Source organism: Macrotis lagotis, chromosome 1 (genome assembly GCF_037893015.1).
Source record: "Macrotis lagotis isolate mMagLag1 chromosome 1, bilby.v1.9.chrom.fasta, whole genome shotgun sequence".
NCBI lineage: Eukaryota > Metazoa > Chordata > Mammalia > Peramelemorphia > Peramelidae > Macrotis > Macrotis lagotis.
In genome coordinates this window covers 805,196,434-805,221,000 of record NC_133658.1, presented here as the reverse complement: position 1 = coordinate 805,221,000, position 24,567 = coordinate 805,196,434, and the positions used below count along the sequence as shown (strand labels likewise).

Genomic DNA, 24,567 nt, shown 5'->3' with positions numbered 1-24,567 from the left:
GACAATTTCTTGAGTTCAAATGTGACCTCAGACATTTCCTAGCTGTGTGACCCTGGGTAAGTCACTTCACCCTCTTTACCTCAGTTTCCTCATCTCTAAAATGAGCTGGAAAAAGAAATAACAAACCACTCCAGTATCTTTGCCAAGAAAACCCTAAATGGAGTCATGAAGAGTCAGACATAATTGAATAACAACTAAAGATTTTTTTATTTCAGTTTTATTTTTCCAATTATATGCAGATAGTTTAAACATTCATCTTTTGTAAGTTTTGAGCTTTTCATTTTTCTACCCTCTTCTCTCCCCTCCCCTCCCTATGGCAACAAGTGATCTGATATAGGTTGTACATGTGCAATTTCCATATTAGTCTTGAACAGCTGAGATTTAATGATAGAGAATGGACTTGCCCAAGGTCATACATGGGCTGAACCAATAGCATTACAACTTGCTACTGAAACCAACTCTTTTTTCCATCTTATCTCTGACTATACATGGGTGTGGAAGAGGCAAAGACATTTTTTGAAATGAGGAGTAATCAGCTCAGAGTGCCTTATAGAAAAACCTAGAACTATATATTCTGTTGTTTATGAGTTTTGCTTTTTTTGGTCTATCGATTTCTTTGTGTCCCTCTCTTAATTTCCCTATTTGCTGGTAAGATCCCCAAGAGCTGAGATTATCTCTCTTGCTTAGTTTTTTTAGCACCTAAGTTTTCAGCACAATTTTTTTTGCATATATGCTGAATTTAGATTTTGTTGATTAAATGAATGTCCTGTGGGTATTCTAATGAATTAGGACTATTATTTTCCTGTCCTGGACTTAGTGCCTGTCTTAAGAAAAAAGGTCACTTAATGTTCTTTTCTATTTTTACCTCTGTATAATTACTGTTATATTACTCCTAACTGTTCCCCATCCTTAATGAGTTACCCTAAAGGGGCACCAACTTGAATTGGTACTATTTTGATGTGTTTGAAGGATTTTTCTTAAATCTAAAAAATTTGATTAATCTCTCCCTCTCCATTTCAGTTTCTAAAAGCCACAAATGTCTCTCGAAACAGGAATTCTATGGTAGGGAGACAAAAAAAAGAACTTGGACAACTTAGATAATGAGGACAATGATGAAGACCTCAGGATAAAATGGAAACAATAGTGGGGGGAGGGCTTAATGTGTGTTGTTAGTGTCTAAGTTGATATCCAGAGTGATGCAAAAATGAGCTTGAGTAGTAGCTCACCAAAGTTCTTAGCTTGAAACATGAAGCAAGGAAGCTCCCTTATGTCCCAGGGGTCTTAGGGCAGTGATGGATGGGAAGGCAAGATATGATTTATTATCTACTCTCAAATACACGTTTTGAGATCTTTGAACATTTTGACTGTTTGACAGTGGATAAAGAGAGAAAGAGAAGTGACAAAGAAGGAAAAGTGTCTGACAGACCTACCCCTTGGATGACTTTGGACTCATTCTTTTAGAGATCAAGGTCTTGGATTTTATGGCCTTGAATTCTAAGAAACTCTTTAAGGGCAGCTAGATAGCACAGTAAATAGAGCACCAGCCTTAGAGTCTGAAAGACCTGAGTTCAAATGTGACCTCAGACACTTACTAGCTGTGTGACCCTAGACAAGTCACTTAACCCTAATTGCCTTGCAATTTAAAAAGAAAGTAGAAACTTTTTGCTTTACCCCATGGTTAAGAGTCGATTAATCCAGTATTTGTTAAATGCTTATTCTGTGCAAGGCCAGTGCTGAACCCTAAGAGTTAACAAGAAAATTTTTTTAAAAAGTTTCTTATCTTCAATATTACATTCTAATAGGTATGAACTACTTTTTTATGTATCTAATAGGCATATAGGTTATCCCAGAAGAAAGGACTAGAGGTGAGGGTGGGTAAGAGGGAAAAGCTATTGCACCAAATAGTCTTTGAGCCAAGTCTTAAAGGAAGCTTGGGATTCACAGGGAAAAAAAATGTACAAAATTTATTCCTGACCTGAATTTCTAATTTAACTTGAAACTCTCCTCAGAAAGCCACAAATAGGTTAACATGAACTTGGGCAGGGCCTTTTTTTTGTTGTTGTTGTTCAGTCCTTCACATTCTGGGTGATCTTATCTCTGAGAAGTGGATCTGTAGAAAAATAACCCAAACTAAAAGAGGCTCTAGAACTTTCCTTTGCAACAGTGTTATGAGGCCCTTGGCATCTGATCATGGTAGGGTCTTATGCATTGCATTATACAAGGAACTTAGGAGGCTAAGGTAAGGAGGGAGAAAATTCCAGACATGGGGGACAGTCAGTGATATCTACTTAAATATCCACTTAAGATATCTACTTTAAAAAGGTTGAATTGTTTCCTCAAGATTCTTGTGATGGAAGGCCTAAATCCAAATCACAAAATGCCATGTGAGTGAAAATTGTCTTTGAGGCAAGAAGACCTGGGTCCAGATTCCATCTGATGAAATACTTAGAAGCAATCTTGCGCAGTTTTCATGTAATCTCTCTCTGCCTGAAACAGCATCCTGGGAGATAATAGGCCAGCTGTTATATGCACTGTTGGAGGGGGGGGAAATCCCACACCACATAGATCTTTTGGGATTTTGCATTTACTTCTCATTTCTTTAAAGTCTCCTCCCCATGAAGCATTGCTCCTTTGGCTCCTAAGTCTGTTTCTTGTAAAGAAAGAACTTAAAAGTTGATTGTTCTGGTTAGGTGGTAGCTGATGGTTTTATAAAATGAGGATCACAATTGTACTCCCTCCCAGACAGGCAGGATTGTTTTGAAGAAACAACTTTGAGAACACTGCAGTGTTCCAGAAATTAGAGTGGCTGTTCCCACCATTCATTTGGGTACTTCATTAGAGGTCTCTTTGTAGTGTTATTGAATGAGTTGTGTATGCAAATCTCATCTCCTGATGAAAATGCTTCTCCAGAGCATTGGGATCATTTCTTAAGTCTTCTTATCCCCCCCCCCCAATACTTGGCATGAGTCATTCAACATCAGGGAACCGAAAATCCAAAGGGTCTTAACTTGGAATCTATGAATTCATTTAAGGAAAAAAGCATTTTAATAACTATATATCAATATATTTATTTTCCTTTGTAATCCTTTCTTTGAGGCCATACCATCTATCTAGGATAGTGCCCAGTGTATAATAGGTCCTTCATGAGACCCTCTCTGAACCAGCTCTGATAGTTTTCATTGATTATCCCCTGTACCTGGACTGAAATCATCTTTGTTTCCTGACTTCAAGCTTCAGTTAATATTCTCCCTTCTGTAGTCTTCCTGAATCTTCAGGCCTTCCCCCGATATTACACCCATTTATATTGAATGTTTTTTGTTCATACATAGTTGTTTGCTTATTGTTGCCCCCCATTAGACAGGTTTGGATAACGCTAAGTGACCAAGTGACAGAGAAGAAGGGGTCCATAGACTTCACCAGAGCTCCAAGGAAACTCAACCCAAAGAAAAATTAATAACTCTTGATCTGGTCCAGTCTTTTCATTTTACAGAGGAAACTGAGACCAAAGGGGAAGGGACTTAACTACAGATAGTTAAATGAAGAGGAGGAGCACTTGACTGAAATGAAAGTAGGATGGTTTATTGTTGCCAAGCCCTTTGTAAGACTGGAAACACTAAGGTTACAAATATCAAAAAGAGTTTCTGCCTTCAAGGAGCTTATACTCTAATGGGGGAAACAAAGCAAATTCAGGTGTTAACACAGGGGTAGTTGGGTCTTTAAGCAGGAGTAATTTAACATACTCATGAAGGAAAAATGATAGTTTATCTTTTTTCCCTTCCATTAAATTTTGAATTTTTTTTTCCCTTAAAACAAAGATACAGCCATTTCCCTTGCAATTGAATTCTGCTTTATAACAAAAAGCTACAAAACAATCATACTTGATGACTGATGGCTCAGGCTACCATGTCTGATAATGTGGATCACATTCTACCTCTTCTTATGAAAAGGATATTGCTTTTTTGCTACCATAATATTTTATTGTCATACTTTTGTGGGGGGGCGGTTTTATAAACCTACCACTGTGGGATTACTGTGTCAAAAAAAAAAGTATAATTCAAAAAGATTCATAACAGGGCTGGATTTGAGTCCCACCTGCTTCTTGTGAGGTCTGTCTGACCTTGAGCAGCCCAGTTCATAAAATGAAGTTGAATTAATTGACCTTTATGGTTCCTTCCAGATCCGATCATCATAGAGATTCTTGCTTCTTTGTCATAACTTTAGATATAGGATTCAAATCCACAGAAGCAAATTCAGGATTTGATTCAAGGTCTTTCACATTGAAATTATTTCATACAAAATTTCTAAACAAGAAAAAATGGATTAAATGGTCTGACTGAGGAGAAAATTGGGGTCCCTATCACAAGAGCTGTCTAGTATAAATGGAATCTAGTCCACTTATAAGGTGTTCTGAATTGAGTGCTGGGTCTGAAGTCAGGAAGACTCATCTTATAGACTTCAAATCCAGTCTCAGACACTTTCTTGTGGTGTGACTCTAGGCAAGTCACTTAACCCTGTTTGCCTCAGTTTCCTTATCTGTAAAATGAACTGGAGAAGGAAATGACAAATCTTTGCCAAGAAAACCCTAAATGGAGTCACTAAGAGTCAAACACAACTGGAAAAAAAAAGGATTGAATAACAACAGAAGACCATTTCTTATAATCACTGGACAGAGGACCTCTGAAATTGATTCTGATTTTGGCATTCTATGACCTTAGCTTATAGAGAAGAGGTAGAAAAAGTTAAATTTTATATGATGTTGGAATGGTGCCATTTTCAAGAATTAGGGGGGAAAGGAACTGAGAACTTTATTATTATTATTATTATTATTATTATTATTATTATTATTATTTTAGTTTTTGCAAGGCAATGGGGTTAAAGTGGCTTGCCCAAGGCCACACAGCTAGGTAATTATTAAGTGTCTGAGGCCAGATTTTAATTCAGGTACTCCTGACTCCAGGGCCAGTGCTCTATCCACTACACCACCTAGCCACCCCCAATATCATTATTTTGCAAATGAAGAAATTGAGGCCCATGGAGAGAAATTTGTTCAAGACCAGCTCTTGTTCATAGCCCAATCTTCTATATGATGTATTGCTCTGCCTCCCTTAAACTTTCCTTTGGCCTAGGACCTGTTTGGTCTTTTTATTACCTTCTGTCTGGAATAGTTTCTAGATTGCCCATCTTAGAAAGAGGGCAAAGGCAAGTATGGTTTTACAAGAGACTTTCCAAACCTAAGATATTGTTAGCTTTTTGGCTAGAAAGATCACCAAAGTTAAGGGTAGGCTTTCTACATGGCCTTGGGGGGTTATGTAACAGATGGGAACTATACATATTAATGAACAGAGTTAATCTGTTGAGGTTCCCCCCTACTCCCTCCACCCTCAGTGAGACAGCTGGCCTTGGGAACATTATTGTTTATGATACTGCTGGTTGAGCAGGCCTTGTTTTTGTGGCCATTGCCAAATATGTATGCCCATTGGGGTTCCATGTTTAACTGAGACAGTAGACAAGATAGAACTGTGAATCCAGGAGTAAAGAGTTAGCTCTTCATTTAGTGTTGGTCCTAGGTCAGAAGACCTACCATGTCTGTCCTTAGCATTGAATTAGGGGCTAGGTGGGGTAGCTGAATGAGGGCAGTGAGTGGATAGAGATCTGGACTTGGAGTCAGAAAGACCTAAGTTCAAATCTGGCCTCAGACACTCACTAGCTGTGTGACCTGGGCAAATGATTTAACTGTTTGCCTCAGTTTCCTCATCCATAAAAGGAACTGGAGAAGGAAATGGCAAACCACTCCAGTATCTTTGCCAAGAAAAACCCAAATGAGGTCACAAAGAATCAGATGTGAATGAATAATAAATACAACAATGAGTTAAAAGTATAAAATATGTTCCCTACCTGCTTTCTAGAAGCTTATGCTCCTTGTTAGGGAGAAGGGATTAATATTATGGAATGAATAAGATAAGACCTGTGAAGCAATTTCTATCAGTTCATCTATCAGTCCAGGCTGAGGGCAAAATTTAGAAATGGGGAGGACTCTATGATTTCATAGAAATGGGCTCTTCTTCAGAAGGGCAGATCACAATTTAGTTCAGAATCCTTCGACAAGCTTTATTGTATACAAGCACTCAGCTAGGTGATGGGAAGGTGATAGGCAGCTGGTGGTACAGTGGACAAGGTCCTAGAGCCAGGAAAACTTGGGTCCTAGACACTCACTGTATGACCCTAGACAAATCATTTAATCTGTCTGCCTCAGTTTCCCCAAAATGGGGATGATAATACTTCCAGGGTCAAATGAAATAATCTTTGTAAAGTGCTTTTTGAACCTAAAGTACTGTATTAATGCTAGTTGCTATTATTTTTAAATGAAATGAGTTATTATTGTTCAGTCATTTCAGTCTTGTCTGACTTGCTTATTAACTGCACAACTTTGGGATTTGTCTGACTTCTTCACTGGGCTGCAAGAAACTCTTTATTGGGAAAATCTTATGGTCTTGCAAGATCCCATCAGTCTTGGTTCTCCATCTCATCTTAATTTTCCCATCTGTGCCCCTGGTGAATAATCTTCCCTACATCCCCTTTAAAGCTTCTTTTTGTGAATTGTCTTCCTATATTAGATTGCAAGCTTCTTGAGGGTAGGGACCTTCTTTTTGTATTTGTATTCCCTGTGAGTAACATAGTGCTTGTTATACAATAGGCACTTAATAAATGTTTATTGGCCAAAGACATAAAATATACTATATTCCCCCATGTATAAAATTGCACCTTAATCTTAGGGCCTGAAATTTGAAAAAAACATGTATTACATAAAGTTATTGAACTCAGGTTTTATTCATCATGAAATTGAAGCATTTTCTGCTCATAGCTTTCAGGCATCTTTTGGGCAAGTCTGGTGCATGGAGGCATGCTTAGTCCATTCCGGTTTGTGAACCTGATTGTGTCCTTTGAAATTAGTCACTTCTTTTTCATCCACAATTCTTCTGACCTCCTGCTGAACCATCTTTGTGGACACAGGAATTCCACTTACCCTTTGCTTTTCAATCCATCTCTTCAGTTCCCTCTCTAAATCAGGCCATTTGGCTGATTTGCTTCTCATGGTCTTCTGCCATGGCAATTTCAGTCAGGTATCTTCCATAGTCAGACTGGATTGTTTTCTCAGTTGGAGGAGGATCAAACTGATGTTCAGCAACATGATTTCCATCCATTTTTGCAAAATGGATCACTTTGAACTTGAATTCAGCACTGGACGAAAATCTCGTCTGAGCCGTTTCTGAGCAGAACATGACAAATGTAACCTAATATACCAGCAACAAATGTGAAACAGAGAGTGCAAAGACAATAAGTGCAGAAAAGCAGGAAATGCAAGTAAAAAATCTACAACCACAATAATATTAATTATAATAGCATAAATGACTTTACTTCTCTAGGCCTCTGTTTCCTCATTTTCTAAAATGATGGAACAAGGGGGAAGCTAGGTGGTGCAGTGTTTAGAGCACCGACCCTGGACTCAGGAGAATCTGAGTTCAAATCTAGTCTCAGAAACTTAAAAATAATCTAGCTGTGTGACCTTAGGCAAATCAATTAACCCTATTGCCTTGCAAAAAGAAAAAATTAAAATAAAAAATTAAATGATGGAGTAAAATGAGATGATCTAACTTTAGCACTTTGTGTTAGGAAGTGATTTATCAACCATCCCGACATCAAACCTGTGGCAAGGATGGCCTTTTTGGGTTGCTTCATCTTGCTTATTAGGTATGTGAGACAAGAAAGTCCCCCCCTTTCCTCATACTTTCCTCTCATCACTGAGGAGGGAATGATTGGAGGAGAGCTGTGCATTCCTGCCATTAGGAAAATCTTCTGGCTTGTTCATCTTACTTTGTAGATGAAGATACTGGAGCTCAGGCTTGTGATTAGCCCACTATGACTGGAATTCCCAAGCGCAGTTCTTACCTGTTTGGCATATGTTGTTGTAGTTCATGTGAACTAAACTTTGCAATTGTTGTTGGTATTTTCTTGGCAGAAATTTTTGAGTCATTTACCATTTCCTTCTCCAGTTCTCATTTTTATAGGTGAAGAAACTGAAGCAATTAGGGTTAAGTGACTTGCCTAGGGGTCATACAACTAATAAGTATCTAAGCTTGGATTTGAACTCAGGTCTTTCTGACTCCAGGCTCAGAGCTGTGTCCACTGTGCTAACTTGCCACCCTGGCTTAATAAATGCTGGCAGGTGGCAGGGTCTATTTGCTGATGGGCTGTGAAGGCAGACCCACTGTCTAAGCTAAATAAAGTAAATTGCTTTTTGTTCTGGATTTTGACTTTAGTCCTGGCCTAGTTCTCACACAGTCACTTGAGACCTTAGTGAGCTGTAAGGGGAGGAGGGTGTGGACTGACCATTCACTGACCTACCTCACCCAAATTCCTGCTCCACCTTTGGGCATTCTCCCTCTCCTCCCACCTTTCTTTTCTGTCCTAGACTTGTAACATTCCATCCCTGGAAAAAAAAAAAGCTGGACTTGATTATTTGGATAAAGGGATCCCTATCTCTCCTTTATCTGCCTCCTGGGGACCATGGGTGGGAGCCTTTTAATTGTTGTTTACCAAAGTTGGGAGGTTGCCAGGGTTCTGCATACCAGGACTACCCATGGTGAAGCAGGTGGAAGAAGGTAATTAATGCTAGCAGCCAAACACCCCAGGGGATTGGGGGTAAATACTTAAAAAATGTCTCCCCCTAATCTGTCACCCTGCTGGAATTATATGGAAGGAATTTAGCCAGGCATTTAGTCAGGCCACAAACATTCATTAAGCACTTTCTCTTTTGCCTGTCATGGTTTCAAACCTTAGAAATAAAAAGAAAAGCAAAAACAAGGTACCTGCCCTCAGGGGACTTATAATAGACTTTATGAGGGAGATGACATGCTAATAACTTCTCTTAGTGGGCAGCTAGTTGGTACAGTGGATTGAGCATCGGCCCTGGAGTCAGGAGGATAGGAGTTCAAATTTGACCTCAGACATTAGACACTTGTGTAACCTTGGGCAAGTCACTTAACCCTGAATGCCAAGTCATTCTGATTTACATCTATCTGGTCACTGAACCCAGATGGCTCTGGAGGAGAAAGTGAGGCTGGTGACTTAGCACAGCCCCCCCCCCCCCCAATCCAATTCATGTGCTTGTCATGGCATCACCTCCCTGATGTCCTGGTCTTCTTCAAAAACAAAGTACAAACTGCACTTAAAAAACATGTTGTTCAGTTGTTTCAGGCATGTCCAACTCTTTGTGACCCCATTTGGGGTTCTCTTAGCAAAGATACTGGAGTGGTTTGCAATTTCTGTCCCCAATGAGGAAACTGGTTAAATGACGCAGGATCACACAGATATTAAATGAAGCTGGATTTGAATTTAGGAAGATGCTTATTTCTAATTCCACGCTTGGTACCACCTAGCTGTAATAAATTGAAAGTATTCCAAACCAAATTAGTTTCTCCAGGAAAACTTTCCCTGAATCTTGGAAACCTGTAAGATAAGAATATTCAGTGAGTCTTCCACAATGAGAACTAAGTCAGAGAGAGGGAGAGTTTGCCTCAAGGGAAGTAAGTGCTTTTAAATAGTTTGCCTGTCCCTTTTACTCTGGCTTGCTTTCACTCATCCTAGAGAATTCAAGTAGGTGCTTTAAGATATAGTTATAGTATAGAATTGTATAGTTAGAAGAGCCTTTAGAGATGTTTTATTCCAACCTGTGAATGGATTGCAGAATTTCAGATCTGGAATGACATTCCAGAGGTCATCTATAATCCATTTCTCACTCAGTTCATAAACATGTAGTAAGCTAAGTTCTGGAGGTTTTTTTTAATATTTTTTTTTCTAAATTTTTTATTTAAGGCAATGGGGTTAAGTAACTTGCTGAAATTACTTAACACAGCTAGGCAATTATTAAATGTCTGAGGCTAGATTTGAACTCAAGTCCTCCTGATGCCAGGGCTGATGCTCTATCCAATGTGCCACCTAGCTGCCTCAGTTCTGGAGTTTTAAAGAAAGGTCCAAGAGAGTCCCTGACCTCAAAGGGCTCACCATTTAATAGGGGAGACAATTCACAAACAAGATACAGATGGCATTCATTGGCAATGTCCTCTGTAGTAGGGTGAGGGAAAAGGTATAATCATCTAGGCTCCACTTAAGACATTTACTGATGTGGAACCAACCTACTGCCTCTAAATGTAAGTACATTCCATGTTTGAATTGCTCTGTTTATTGGGAAACATGTTCTTATGCTAAGCCAAAACATCCCTCTCTGTAACTCCCACTCATTGATTTTTAGTTCTGCCTTCCGGATTCAACCAGAAGAAATCTAATCTGTCCTCCTAGGATAAGATAACCCTTTAGTTCATTGGAAGGGACCATCCTGTCCTCACTTAAGAATTCTCATTCTTCATTAGATCCATCATCAGATCCTTGGAGGTCTCTATAATTCAGGCATTGTTAACCTGGAGTGTATGAATTTGTTTCTTTTAATAGTTTGATGACTATTTCAGTAGAATTGGTTTTTCTTTGCAATCCTGTGTATTTTATGTGTTTAAAAACATCATTCTGAAATGGGAACTGATCATACACTTCAGCAGTTTGCCAAAGGAATCCATGACAGAAAAGGTCAAACAACTCCACCTAAATCTCATCCTCTTTCCTGTATTCCAAATGTACTTTTGGACAGGTTCTAGCCCTTTTCATATGGGGGTGTACCAGGTCACAGAGAGGTAAGAGAGTCACACATCTAGTAAATGTCCCAGGCAGGATTTGAACTTGTGCATGCTCAGCATGCACAGCACTTCCAGGATTGGAATCAGAAGACCTGGATTCAAATTTTGCCAATATAAGCATGCTAGTTTTATGACCAAGGACAAGTCATTCAACCTTTTGCCCCAAGGATATAGGAATTTGACCTGTATGAGTGGCAGACATTTACTCATTAGGAATTCCCCACAAATAAACAAGCATAGGCCTGGACTTGGAGGAAAAAAAAAGTGTGTGTGTGTGTGTGTGTGTGTGTGTGTGTGTGTGTGTATCTACACACACACACACACACACACACATACATATCTGGGTTCAGAGCTCTTAGAAGCATTGTGTTTAGAAATGAAGACTGTTGAAATGTGAGGTTTGTTGTAAGGCAATCTGGAAGTTTTTTGTTCTATGTTGTCTAGATGTTGTTTTGAGGTGGATCAAGGACAACTCCATCTAAGCCTGAATTCAGATAAGCGTCTTCAAGAAAACTGAATGTGAGGATAGGAGGAGAAGGGAAAGGAGATTGATATGTTCTATCTGCCTTGGAAAGACTTTGTTGGGAAAATCCATTCACTCCATGCTTTGCACTATTTTCCCAGTTGTGTTGTTGTTTGTTGCTGAGTCATTTTCAGTTGTATTGGACTCTTTGTGATCCTATTTGGAGTTTTTCTTGCCATGTTCTTCTTCAGCTCCTTTTATTTGTAAGGAAACTGAGGCAAAGAGAACCCTATTTGTGACTTATCCAGGGTCACACAGTTTTTAAGGACAGATTTGAACTCATGAAACCTTTTTGACTCCAGGTCCAGCACTCTATTCAATCTACCAACTAACTGTCCTTTTCATCATTTAGATCTGGTCATAATCCCCTTCTCAAAAACTTATATTGATCCCTATGATCTTCTCAGGAAAGTTTGGTCTCTTCTACCTGCTAATCAAGGCCTCCACCACCTGGCCCACTCTCCCTTTCCAACCATATCTTGGATTATTTCCTTCTATGCACTTTATAGTCCAATTTAACTACATCCAGCCCTTCCTTGTCTTCTCCCTTCCCACCATGTTACTTGAAATTTTCTCATTCTCTGTCTTTGCTTATTCTAGTGCCTGGAATACTTCACCCATCCTAAAAAGGCATTTTAAGTGCTATTGATTTTTCCTATTCTTTACATCACCACCACCATGACCACCCCACCTTATTCCCACCACCCCTTTCTGTAATGTTTACTTTGGACTTTTAACTCTCCATTAAACCCCAGAGTTAAGTAACTCCTTTTACAGAAATTTTTTATCTCACCTAAGGTCATTTATGATGCTCCATAACAAATGGTTAGTAAGTGATCACTGAATGCATGAATGAAGGAATTAAGCCTGGGAGCACTGAACACTACCTTCCCAGCTCTCTCTATCCAGTTCCAACCTCTCCCCAGACTTTCAGTACTGTCATGCTTATTGGGCATTTCCAACCAGATGTCCCAGAGATGCCTCTAACTCTGCATGTCAAACATAGAATGCATTATTTACAATCCCCAAAGCCCCTAATCCCCCTAGTATTGTTGAAGGTATATATATATATATATATATATATATATAGATAGATAGATAGATAGATAGATATAGATATATAGATATATAGATATATATGTTCCATCTCTCTCCTAACAAAGTTCCATCAAAATTTAGGCCCTCGGGACTGCTTACCTGGATTATTGAAATTGTCTGCCTTCTGGTTGGTCTCCCCATCCCTAAACTTTCTCTACTCGGCTGCCACAGCCATTATCTTAAAGTACATCATATCACTCCTTCCAACTCTGTCAATCCTTGACTCCTTAGGACCTTGGACATCAAACATCAAGTCTTCTGTTTGGCATTTAAAATTCTTCATATCCTCCCCTTTTTGCCTTTCATGGACTCTTAATTAACTTCCCTTTCTCTCCCAATCTTTGTACCTGTTTCCTTGGGTTCTTTCAAGAATCAGCCAAAATCCCACCTTCTGCAGGTGACCTCTCCCATCCTCCCAAGATCAGGCACCCTTCCTTCCCCTTTCTGATGACCTTTATCAACTCTGTATATATATATCCTGCTTTAGCTTAGTTCCTTGCATGTTCTCTCCCTCATTAGAATGAGCTCCCTGACAGGAGGGACCTGGTTTTGCCTTAACTTGCATCCCTTACACTTGGCATAGGGTAGGACACCTAATAAAGGCCTGTTGACTGACTGCCCTTCTAGGGCCCTTCCAGCTCTGACATTTGATGCATTAGATGCCAAGATGAGCCAGAATTCTCCTCCAACTGGAAATGAGCCAAGTGTGGAAGGGTTAACTTGCAGCTGAGCTTAGCTGGAGAGAGAGCGATGGGCTACATCCTCCCTGGGAGCTGCTTTTCTGTGCTGTGTTTTCCATTATGTTGTAATGAGGTAATTAACTCTGCTCCCCAGTCCTGACGAAGAGGCAGCATTAAGCAAAGGACTAGTCACAGTTGTCCTCTCTTTAAGTGCCCAGCACAGCCTATTTGATTGGAGAAGCAGGACGATGGATGGCTTTGGGGGAAGGAAAGGTCAGATTAAAAAGCTTTACTGGGCACAGTGTTCTCTGGTGTTTTTCTGGCCTCCTGGGTGTCCTCCCCCCCCCCCCCCCATCCCTGGCATGTGCTTATATAGAAACAAAGCAGTGCTGGGCTGGGCAGAATGGCCTGTGGCTTATATGGTGGGATTTTAAGAAAAATTCATGTTGATAGAGCACTTTAGATATGTTGTCTAATTTTAGTCTTCTCATCCCCCAGTGAGGCAGATTGAGCAAGCCTCATTCTTCCCATTTTACAAAGGAGGAAATCGAGTCAGTATCAGGAATGAAAGTTTGAATTCTGGAACTCTCTATTTGTAGTGACATTGGGCAACTCTGAATCTTCTCTGTAAAATCACCCTATAAAATGTGGTAACAATCCCTACCCTGCCTGCTTCCTTATCATGAAGCTTATTGAGATCTCAAAGCCTACATGTAGATCTCAGTTATAATCGTTCCATTAGAATTCAGAGTTGGAAGGGATCTTCCAGGTCATCTATTTCAATCAGTAGGCATTTATTAAGTACCTACTATATGCCAAATCCTGGCAAAAGAGAGTCCCTGCCCTCAAGGAGCTTATAATCGAATAAGTTCAACCTTTCCCTTTTTCAGAGAAGGAAACTGGGTCTCAAGATAAGGCCCAGTGTGGGGGTGGGGGGTGGGTGGGAATTGTCTGCAGTTACAGTTATTAGGATAGTTAATTCTTTCACATAGACTTTCTCCATCATGGTTTTGAGATATCTCAGGTCAGCACAAGGAATTAAATAGGAATTTTTTTTGGGGGGGGGGACTTTTGTGCAAACCAAAGACTCTACACTACATGAATGCCGGCAGAAGATGCAGAGCCTATAACTTAACCCAAATTTTACAATAAGGTACTGAAAACACCCCATAAAATAAAAAAGAAAAAAGTCAGACATCTTCTCTGATATGAAGAGAAGACCAACAAATTTTACTTGGATTTTTCAGATCTCCAGAAATCTTAACCTCCTCAATGAGGAAGGAATAGCTATATTTCAATGTTGTCTACCTATCTAAGGGATGTTGGGTGAGATATAGTTCCCTGTGCTTCAGTTTCTATCCCTCTGTTACTTTGTGGTGTTACTACCTGCTCTGCTGGAACTGAGATGGTGGTGGAGGGTAGGGGCTGTGGAATTGGTAAAACCCCTGTGGGGATTAGCAGGAAGGGTAAAGAAGCAAGCACAGTCTTGGAAGACATCTTAGATCATCTACCAGTTCATTTCATAGATGAGAAAACTGGCATCTAGATTGGGGCAAATGACTTACTCAAGGTCACAGAGGTGATGAGAACCCAGGTTAGCCAACAGTCAGATTTATTAAGTAGATCCTGTGTGCTTGACACAGTGCAAAGTCCAATTCCGGTCCTGACATCTCTGGGATAGCCTGAATGCTCAGGACCCTAGGACTTGGAGGCAGAGGACAGAGGTGTTGGTGAGGAGGAACAAGCATTTATTAAGTGCCTACTATATGCTAGACACTGGGCTAAATGCTTTGATGCTGAAAACCCTTCTTGGTAGCTGCTATCATTATCTTGGTATACAGATGAGGTCATTGTAGGAGATAGAGATTAAATGACTTATTCAGGGTCACTCCTAGAAAATTTCATAAAAGTAATAATAACTACCAACCTCTTATATGGTGCTTACTATGTACCAAGCACAATATGAAGCACTTTACAGTTATCTCATAGCACCTCCAGAAGTTAGGTACTATTATCTCCATTTTGCAGTTGAGGAAACTGAGGCAATGGGGGCAGCTAGGTGGTGCAGTGGATAGAGCACCAGCCCTGGAGTCAGGAGGACCTGAGTTCAAATACAGATCAGAAAGTTAATAATTACCTAGCTGTGTGGCCTTGGGCAAGCCACTTAACCCCAATGCCTTACAAAAACCTAAAAAAAAAAAAAAAGAAACCGAGGCAGCAAAGGTTGTATGATTTGCTCAGGGTCACATAGCTAATATCTGAAACTAGATTCGAGTTCAGATGTTCTTGACTCCAGGACAAATACTCTATCCATTGTGCCATCTAGATTAGATCTGGAATTGATTTTAGAAATCTTCTAATTCAGTACCTTCATTTTGCAGATCAGGAAAATGAGACTCTGAGTTGACCAAGCTTATAAAGATAGTATACAGCAAAGTTGGGATTTGAGCCCCAGTCTTTGGATTCTGAATCCAGCAGCACTACTTCAATCAAAATATCAGATCTGGAAGGGACTTTGTATAGGGCCTGTGTCATCAACGAACAAGCATTTATAAACTACCCACTGTATGTCAGAGTCTGCGCTAGATAATTTTTTGTATCCTCAGAATTTAACAAAGTATTTTGTTGGTCTTAGAGATCACTATCACTCCAGTGGTAGATATTGAGAAAAGATAGAATGTGATTTCAATGATAAATACTTCAGTTTTCAAAGTGGTTTTCTGAAATTAGCCCTACAAGGTCAAAAGTGGTGGCATTGTTGGCCTTACCTCACAATTTTAGTTAGGTTGTTTTTTTTTTGGTAAGGCAAATGGGGTTAAGTGGCTTGCCCAAGGCCACACAGCTAGGTAATTATTAAGTGTCTGAGGCCGGATTTGAACCCAGGTACTCCTGACTCCAGGGCCGGTGCTCTATCCACTGAGCCGCCTAGCCGCCCCTAGTTAGTTTTGATGTCTGGAAAAATTTCTCAAAAGTTGAACTTTCTAAAAGTGAAAGGTATATGTGTATGTGTGAGGGGGGGCTCTCCCAAACAGAGTAAGGGTGAAATGGGTTGTAGTGTTTTCCTTTCTTAAATGAATTCAACAAGATGGTCACTGCAATCCCACTAACTCTGAAATGTAATGATTTATGTCATCTTTTACCCTCTTTTGCTATATCAATTCTGTGAAGTAAGAAGCAACATAGAATAAAGTAACCTGTAGCTGACATTTATATTACTTTGAGTCACACACATTCTCATTTAAACTTCATAATGACCCTATAATTGTAGGAACCACCTGTGTTGTATTCAGACTCCCTCTGTGATGTGCCTAGATTGAGACAAGTGTCATACCTTACTAATGACAAATCCATGGCCCTTTCCACTCTCCCACTCTGCCTTGCTCCAACAGAGCCTAGGGTCAGGGTTCCAGGTCTTTGGATTTAACTCCACTGTTGATTAGAAGTTGAAAATTGGGGCGGCTAGGCGGCGTAGTGGATAGAGCACCGGCCCTGGAGTCAGGAGTACCTGGGTTCAAATCCGGCCTCAGACACTTAATAATTACCTAGCTGTGTGGCCTTGGGCAAGCCACTTAACCCCATTTGCCTTGCAAAAACCTAAAAAAAAAAAAAAAAAAAAAAGTTGAAAATTCCTAAGTAGGATCTTTTGTGTAAAAGATTTATGAGAACAAGTACAGTTTCTTTGTCTCCAAAGTGTTTCTGGTCATATGACAGCATAGAGACCCCTGCCACTATGCATTTATGTCACTAGATACATGTTTTCCCCTTCCTCTTCATTGATTTTAGCCTGGCGGCAGTCTCTACTTCCCTCTGCCTAATTTTAAGGCATTAGGAATGACAGGCTCCCAGGAACACATGTTTTTGTGTTCATTTAGCTAAAACCTCCTCCACAAACTTGCCTTTGCCAAACTGTTTCTGGTAAAAAAATTTAGGAAAATTAAAATTCCCTAGACATTCCAGGGTGGGCAGAAGGAAGATGGCAGACCAAGGAGGAAATCTTTAAACTGGAAATTCATGTTCCCAACAAACTGGGGTTTGGAGTCAGAGTGAAGGAAGAAGTATTCTCTGCCACACTTGTATTACAGAATGTTTAATTTATGTCATTGAATTGAGGATAGGCTCCAAACCAAGCTAGGAAGGAGACTGGAAATGGAATTTCAGAAGAAGAGACAGGATTGGTGATGAGAGGAAGATGATCAAAGGTACTTAGCTGGATGGTAGAAGTGAGGATGATGTCCTGAGACAGATAGAGAGTAGCTGGAGATGAGATGAATGAGACCAAATTCTGGAGAACAATTATTTCTCCTATGCAACTCAGTGTTCCAATTTAGAAATATGATCCATCTTGACTTAGGGAGATGTACCATGGTGTAGCTCGGTGCTGTCACTGGGCTGAAACCAAGACCACCAAGTCTCCTCTTTGTCCTATAATGGTTGTGTGGCCATGCACCCAGCATGCTAGGTTATTCTCAGTGAAGTTGATATGTATGGGTAGAGAATGACATACTTATGATATTACAGATGATCATAATTCAGCTCTCTCCCCCCCCAATTCTTATCTGTCTTTATCCCAATTTAGATATTCTAAAACCTCAACTCAGGGGTTATTCTAGGGAACATAAACTGGCAGATCCCCACCAACAGCACCTAGAGTCTACCATCTTTTTTTTTTTTTGCAAAGTAGTGGTGTTAATTAAGTGTCTAGCCCAAGTTCACAGAGCTAGGTAATTATTAAAGAACTATTAATGTCTGAGGTTAGATTTGAACTTGGGTACTCCTGACTCCAGGGTTGGTGTTCTAGCCACTGCACTACCTAGCTGCTCTGACCCTATTACTTTAAGGTTTGTCAAGGGTTTTTCTTCTCAATAACTCACAAGAATGAGGAGCCCAAGTCTTTTTCTCTTCATTTTATAGAGAGGAAACTGAGGCATAGAAAGGTCAGGTGATTTGTCCAGGGGTCAAATAGTCACAGAGCCTGGATCTTCTTATTCAAGGCTTTGTTCTCTTTTCTCTATATTCTGGCTGCCCTTCAAGACAAGGACAGAGGAGCAGGAAACAGTTTCATCCCCCATCCCCACCCCCACCCCTTCCACCCGGTCATCTGCTTTGTAATCATCTGAACCAGACTAGGCTCTAGTCTGGAGAAACCATCTCCCCAGCCCTCTGCTTTTCCTTGTCTCATTTGGCAGGTTCTGTGGGTTGTGGGGGTACAGCCAGACAGCTGATCCTGAAGCCAAGCTCCAAACACTCTGTGGCCTCATGCATCTTGGGAATAGATGATGCTGAATGAGGCAGCAATTTGACTCCCAGCCAGAAGGGACAGAACTTGAGTCTTCCACTGCAACACTGTTAGCCAATCAATGGGAACATTTGAGCTTTAGTTCCTTCCTCTTTTTTTTCTTTAAAAAAAATTAAAAATAGAAGGAAAAAAATCACTCTCCTCCCCCTTCAAATTCTTATAAAGTTTCATGGGAAGGAACCAAAAAAGTCCCTTAAGGAAAAAAAAGGTTACTGTACTTCCTCTTTCATTATATGGGCTAAGGAATTATCCAAGAATTTAGAGCTGGAAGGGAGCTAAGAGATCATTGAATATGACTCCCTTATTTGACAGATGAAGGGCTCAAGCCCAGAGAAGTTAACTGTTGCCCAAGGTCACATAATTAAGTAACAGAGCTAGGGGTGACCCAGGTTTTATGATGATAAATCCAGTATTTTGGCCACTTTTCCAGTTTTTCCTCAAGTTCTGTTTAGTCACCCATTCTCTTTTGACTATCTCCATCTCTGATCCAAATATTTGTATTATTTTTCAAGATAGCATGATGTATGGCTGAATGAAAGCTTGATGTGAGTACTCCTTTGCTACTGATTTACTGAGTACTTTCAGTTGTATCCAACTCTTCATTACTCCATTTGGCAATGCTATTGAGATGATTTCCCATTTTCTTCTCCAGTTCATTTTATAGATGAAGAAACCAAGGCAAACAGGATTAATTAGACTTGGAATATTCTTCAAAACAATCATATAGCTTAAGTAGTACCAATATTATTCTATTTGGCAGGAGAAACTGAGGCTCAGGGACTTCCCCAAAGTTGGGTCTCCAATAAATAGAAGATCTGAGAGCTTGAAATCAGTTTTCTAACTTTGAATCTGGTGTATTTTCCACTGTAGCAATTGGCTAATTGGAAGGACTCTATTCATTGGACGAGAAGATCTCAGTCATCCCCCAGAGAAACCTTTGGGCTCAGAAAGAATGGACAGGAGAGTATGAATCATTGAGTAGGCCCAAGTCATTTCTTCTCCCTGGGACTCAGCTTCTTCATCTATAAAAGGAAGGAATTAGATTAGAGGAACTTGTGAAGAGATCAAGGAACAAATTAGGTGCTCCCCTGCAAAAAAAAGCTGTTTTTGAACTCTGTTGTACTGCAATCATAAAAGGGGATGGGCTCACTGACCAGGTTTCTCTAACTGAAAAATTAATTTGCCTAACCAAAATTGATCTATCTTCTCAAAGGAGGCTGAGCCTCCACCCAATCAAAATTAAAGGGGGTGAGTTCATTGACCAGGTTCCTCTAACTAAAAAGTTATTTGCCTAACCAAAATTGATCTACCTCCCCAAAGGAGGCTGAACCCTCCATTCAGTCAAAACTAAAACAAGCTGCAGTTTCCCAACTCTGGTAAGCTGCACAGACTTCTTCATATATTCCACATACTAAAATTATCTCCTATTGACTGGAATGTGTGAAGGGATGGGGTGGGAATCTCCTTTTCCTAAATTAATGGTGCTATTGCAAGTAGGTGACAAAACAAAGTGGAACATTTGCACAGTTTTGGAGTGAGGGAAGGAGGAGTATGTTGAGATGGGGTCATAGAATTTAGGCAGGTCTACCCTACCTGAAAACATTTGTTACTGAGAATAGCTTCTCACAGCTTCTTCATTTCTATCACTGTCAAACTAGAGTCCCCAATGTATTTATAAAGCTCCAAGAATTTTCAACAACAGCTCCCATATCAGCATGGTAGATTGGGGTATATTTGAATTATTTGTCAGTTGGGATTTGTGGAAACATTTGGAATGCTGTGCTTTCCCAGCAAGAACTCATTGGAAATTTTATCACTTCAAAGCATCTCCATGTTTTAGCCAAGAATTAGCATAAATTAATCTGGACCCAGAGTCAAAAAGACCTGAGTTCAAAACTGGCCTCAGACACATAGTAACTGAGTGACTCTGGGAAATCACTTAACTTCTCTCCGCCTCAGTCTCCTCAACTGTAAATTGGGGGTGATAACATCCCAGGGTTGTTGTGAAGATCAAATGAGAGAATATTTGTAAAGTACTTAGCACACATAGTGCCTGGCATTTGGTAGGTGTTTAATAAATGCTTGTTCCTTCCCTTTCCCTCTTTTCCATGGTGCTTCAGAGCTTCAGGACTGTGGAGGTCCAATGGATTCATCTTCCTATTTATAGGCAGTATAGGGCTTTTATTGTTATTCAGTTATTACCAACATGACTGACTTTCTGGGATGCATTGGAGGTTTTCTTGGTAATGCTTCTAGAATATTTTCCATTTCCTTCTACAGCTCAATTTACAGATGAAGAAACTGAGGCAAGCAGGTTGACTTGCTCAGACTCATAGCTTTTAATTTGTAGCAAATAAGGTTGTGTCTAAACTTAATTCAGCAAGCATTCAGATCCTGTTCCAGAGGTGCAGAAAATGAGAAATCTAACAGGATTCCCCTCTCCTGAGGATAAACAACATGTACAAATGTACTTGTTTACAAGTAAGTCAATATAAATAAATACAAAATAAGTAAAAAGAGTGGGGCTTGCTTTGGTTTAGTTTGGTCAGGAGAGAATGCTAGCAACTAAAGAGAAATCAGAAAAGGTAGGTAAGAGGTAAAACACTTAAACCAATCCTTAGAAAGGGACTAGCAATTTCCAAGAGTAATAAAAGGCCAGGGCATTCCAGGCATAGTGGACCAAGGCCTAGATATGCCAGATGAGGGAATGACAATGTCATGGAACTGTTTGACCTGAATGTAGATAATTTGAAGGGGTATGGTGTACATGGATTAGAGTCAGATTGTGGTCTATGGATGCATAGCTCAAACTGAGAAACCTATTTTATCTCAGAGTCAAAAGTGAGTCATTGAAAATTATAGAGTGAATGGAGATAGAGTAATGTATTATCAGCCTAGAAAGACAAGCAAGAGCTGGAGTATGACACGGTTCAATAGATCCCTTAAAGATATCCATTTGGCACTGGATGAGGGATTAGAGAGAAAAGATACAAGGAGAGCAGGTGGAAGGTTCTAAAATTAGTCCATCTAAAAGGTGATAAAGGATGGTTAATAGGGTAGTTGATGTATGAGTAGAAAAGGGATCCATGGGAGAGATGTTTTCAAAAACAAGAATGGACAAGACTTGACCACTGGTGAAGATTCAAGGTGGAATGAGCTTTTGAATCTAGGTGGTGATATCTTTAGCAGAACTAGGGACATAAGAAAGGAGGTTGGATGAGTGATGATGGTGGCTAATGAGTTCAGTTTGGGACTTGCTGAGTCCAAGCCATTGATAAAACAATGGTCCAACAGACAAGATAGATTGTGACATATTAGAAAGTATCAGAGTCATTAGGTAGATTAGATCAAGTAGATAGATACCTGAATCACTGAAAACACAGGATGTTGGAGGAATAAAGGACCTTAGAAACCACATAATCCAGTCTTCTCATTGGATCAAAAAAATTCTTATTATACATTTTTATATCCCTTTAAGGTTTCTAAAGCACTTTCCTTGAAGAAACCTATAATTGGTTGAGATGAGAAGACCAATACTTACAACTTAAGTGACTTCCCCATGGTACCAGAACTCTGTGTGGGACACTGTCTGGGTTTCTTCACTCCAAGTTCAAGGAATTTTTTCATTTTCTTATATGCCAGGCTTCCTCTCCATTACTGGTTTCTGAAAGTTCACCATGTGCCATCTTTCAATGGTCTGCACACTCCTTCACCTCTTTGAAAGAGGACCTTTAGGACTGATTGTTTCATATTATTTTATTTTTTCAGTTTTATTGAGGTGTTTTGTTTTTAAATTACAAACAATACAAATTATACCCTACTCAGAGAGAGGTCTTTTTGTAACAAAGTGAAACAATTAAGTAAAGCTAATAATATAGTGATCTCATCTGAAAGTGTATGCAACATTCCAAGTCTGTAGCACCAGCCCCACCTCTTAAAAAAAAACAACCAGACATCTATTTTTCTTCTCATCCCCACCCACCTCATTGGAAAAAAAGAGAGAGATTAAAAAAAAAATCCTTGAAACAGATAGGCATACACTGAAAGTAAATTTTCTCAATAGGTATGTGCATGTATACACACACACACACACACACACACACACACAAAAATTAATGGTACCATAAACCCATCTCCTCCATGTCTTTGAAAGCATGTTTTATCATTGATCCTCCAGAATCATGAACGGTCATTTTAATTGATCATGGTTCTTAGAGCTTTCAAAGTTGTTTTTAAAGTATTGATTTTATTGCTTAAATTATTCTCATTTATAAAAGTCTTCAAACCATTAATTTCTGTAATATTGATGTTTTATAAATTCTCCTGATTCTGGTCTCTTCACTCTATAATCCAGTTCATACTCCAGTCCATGGCTTCCCAGGTACCTCTGAAACCATTCCTTTATCATTCCATAATATTTAAATATCATAATTTGTTCAGCCTCAATTAATGGGCATACCTTCAGTTTCTACCTTTTTTGCCACCACAAAAAGTATACAAGTAGAACTACATGGAACTTTTTACAGAATATAGACCTAAATATTAAGGGAAAAAAAATTAAATGCTCATGAATAAGATGAGTCAATATAATAAAAATGAATCTAATATCTGTTTTTTTTTACTCATTCAGTGCCATACCAAAGGATTACTTTATAGAGCTAGAAGAAATAATAACAAAATTCTTATGGAAAAGAAAAAAAATCCTTTATTTTACAAGTGAAGAAAAAGAGGAGAGATTAGCCTACAGGAGCAGAACTCTTGATAGTCAGGACTGGAACTCAAGTCTTCTAAGTCTAAACTCAAGCTTTCTCTCTGCTAAAGCCCATTCCCATTGAGCTTTGTTCCCTTGGCCTGAATGTGAGTGGTGAGGAACAACAGCTGTTCTCAAACAGCAAGACATTAAATTAACTTAAACGTGCAGCTTGACCCGGCACTCAACTTTTCCAGCACACAATGGAGAAAACACCAATACATTTCAGAAATCAGAGGCTCAAAGAAGGAAGGAGTGAGGGAGCACGCGTCTGTCTTACTAAACACGCCACATTTTTTTTTTAAACTAGGCTCTTACCTTTGCCATCTGTGGCCCAGCCTTCTGTTTAGCAGACATGCTGTCCTTCTGGCCCCTCTCCACTGGCTAGAGGCCTCTGGGAAAGTAGTGGGTGGTCAGTCCTGAAATGCTGAGAGTTGACAAAATGCCCAGCTTCCTCCTGGACCTGCCCTCCTCCAGAATCCTTGGGGGATGAGGGCAATTTTTCTCCCCAAGGCTGCCTAGTCTTAAAGTCAGAAGAGTGTGGTGAAAAGTGTTAGATTTATAATTAGGAAACAGGGATTCAGTTCTTTGCTTCAATTCTTTCTGTGATCTCTGATCACAGGATTTTGGAGGTTGAAGCTATGGTTGAGTTTACCTCTAGGGGCTTGGTTTCCTCACCTGTAAAATTAAAGGTTTGGATTCAATGATCTTTAAAATCTCTTTCAGCCTAGACCTCATTATATCATCTACCTAATTCTTTTCATTTTACAAATGTGAAAAACGTTTTAAAGATGAAGTACCTCTTTTTTTTGGTTGTTTTGTTTTTTAGGGTATTTTTTTTTTTGCAAGGCAAATGGGGTTAAGTGGCTTGTCCAAGGCCACACAGCTAGGTAATTATTAAGTGTCTGAGACTGGATTTGAATCCAGGTACTCCTGACTCCAAGGCTGGTGCTTTATCCACTACTCCACCTAGCTGCCCCGAAGTACCTCTTTCAAAGATCACTCAAGTAGAGTAGGTTGGCAGAGCTGAGATTTGTAGCAAAGTGAAACAAGGTGGAATGAGCTTTTGAATCTAGGTGATGATATCTTTAGCAGAAATAGGGACATAAGAAAGGAGGTTGGATGAGTGATGATGGTGGCTAATGAGTTCAGATTTTCTGACTTTAAACCCAGAAAAAAAGCTGAGATTTTCTTCTTCTTGAATAGATCTCTTCATCTCTCTGAACTTCAGTTTCCATATTCGCAAAAAGACATTCTTTCTGGCTGTTCCTCATGCCTGGACTTTCCTTCCTCTTCCTCTCTAACCATGACCTCTCTCACTTCTTTTAAATCTTAACTAAAATTCTACCTTCAGGAAGTCTTCCCCAACCTCCCTTAATTCCAATAATTCCCATTCTTAACTTTTCATATAGTTAGCTTTATAAAATTTGTTTGTATATTCTCCCCCATTAGACCATAAGCTCCTTGAGGGCAGG

The 24,567-nt window shown here is 39.6% G+C and overlaps 1 protein-coding gene and 1 long non-coding RNA gene across 2 annotated transcripts in view; one reads left to right on the top strand and one right to left on the bottom strand.

The window, feature by feature from the left end:
- The window catches only part of GAB2 (GRB2 associated binding protein 2), a 241,185-nt gene that overhangs the window by 38,518 nt on the left and 178,100 nt on the right, over positions 1–24,567 (top strand). The window lies entirely within an intron of this gene.
- On the bottom strand, positions 18,142–23,486 carry LOC141508397 (uncharacterized). Its single transcript, XR_012474402.1, has 3 exons — positions 23,411–23,486; positions 21,884–22,079; positions 18,142–19,364 (listed from the first exon to the last, which is right to left on the bottom strand). It is a non-coding gene; the product is annotated as an uncharacterized LOC141508397 (long non-coding RNA).